Here is a 1,689-nt window from a genome sequence, read left to right as displayed (position 1 = left end):
AACATTAACTAAAAGCTAAATGTGTGGAGTAAAATGTTAGCTGAAATGTAAAAGCACCATAAGAAAACAAAAATGAAAGTTTTGAGGAGTTGAAGGTGTTTGAATGTGGGGAAAATGTTGCTACAATTTCCTGAATGAGCTGAACGTTTTCATTTATAAACAGCTAAACTAAGACAAATACTGCAGAAAGTATGAAAAACAAAATGAACGCTGACTCAGCACTCATACAATTACAGCCCTGCTGCTATAAGCAATGCAGACTCCTGAAATAATACACCACAACATGTGTCTGTGTACATTTTATTCATATTTTATTCATATTTTATTCATATTTTATTGATTTTCAGTGGGAAATGAAAGCTGTTKTCTCTAACTAACTCTGCTCTAACACTTTATTTCTTCTTCAGCTTCTATATTTCTGCTCATTCTAGTCTTTAWAGCGTTTTGTAGTTCAGAAGAGGAGAACATCAGGACACATCTGTWTGATGTGAGACATGTAACCTGAACATGTTAGGTGTTTTGTTCATGTTATGGTGAAACATTCCTCTGTGTCGGACGTTCTGCCGGCTCAGCTGTATGTTAGAGCCGTGTTCGTGCCTGAGGCGCTTTCTGTTCTGGTTCTGCTGCCCTCTGTCACTTTCATCATGTGTGTTCAGTTACATCAGGCTGTGTTTTCTCGTGAGTTTAATGTTATTATTGCATCGTTTCAAATGCGTATGAATAAGTAATGGATAAAAGAAGGTGTGAAGACTTTATTATTCTTAAGAAAATCTGGTATTCCATCCTCCAAACGACATTAAAATAAAGCTCTCATCCTTATCTAAGCTGATATAGAAGCTGAAAGCTAATGCAAGACGCTAATTAGCTGTTTTTTGTCAGTGTTTGTGAATGGAAACCCTGGTGAGTCAGGTCTGGACCAAGTGTAAAAACGTCCATCCTTTTCACCAGTGATTGTATCAGTGTGTGGTTGAGTCACAGGGTCACCTCTGGATCAGCTGCTCAGGACTGCAGGCGTGAGCAGGATCAGTGTGTGTTGGTGTGATGTGTGTAAACGGGAGGTGTGGATCTCCAGCCCAAATCCCTCAGCTTTAGTCAGAGAAGCTAAGCTGCAGTCCTGTTCTCCGGTCAGTGTGGCAACATAAAGATTGCAGGTCAGGTTTAATGTTGTGGCTGAAGCTTCAGAAGCTGCAGAGAATGTGGAGAAAAAGAAGGCTGTGAGGAACGGGTTTGTCTTTTTAAATAGATAACATCATGGTGTGTTTATATCGGTAAAAATATATATACAACCGTAACAATACTGGGCCAAACACTGAACCCTGAGGAACTCCACGACTGGCTCTGATGTCTGAAGATTCAGTAACATATACAAACACAAAAAAAAATAAATGTTTTCAGTTGGTAATGAATACATAAATGATATAAGAATACTGGGCCAAACACAGAACCCTGAGGAACTCCATGACTGGCTCTGGTGTCTGAAGATTCAGTAACATATACAAACACAAAAAAATAAATGTTTTCAGTTGGTAATAAATACATAAATGGTATAAGAATACTGGGCCAAACACAGAACCCTGAGGAACTCCATGTCTGACTCTGGTGTCTGAAGATTCATTAATGTAAACAAACACAACAAATCAGATGTTTTCAGTTGGTAATAAATACATAAATGGTATAAGAATACTGGGC

The sequence above is a fragment of the Austrofundulus limnaeus genome, unplaced genomic scaffold, assembly GCF_001266775.1.
Source record: "Austrofundulus limnaeus strain Quisiro unplaced genomic scaffold, Austrofundulus_limnaeus-1.0 Scaffold536, whole genome shotgun sequence".
NCBI lineage: Eukaryota > Metazoa > Chordata > Actinopteri > Cyprinodontiformes > Rivulidae > Austrofundulus > Austrofundulus limnaeus.
The sequence above is the reverse complement of the archived record's forward strand: the minus strand, read 5'-3'. Positions refer to the sequence as shown.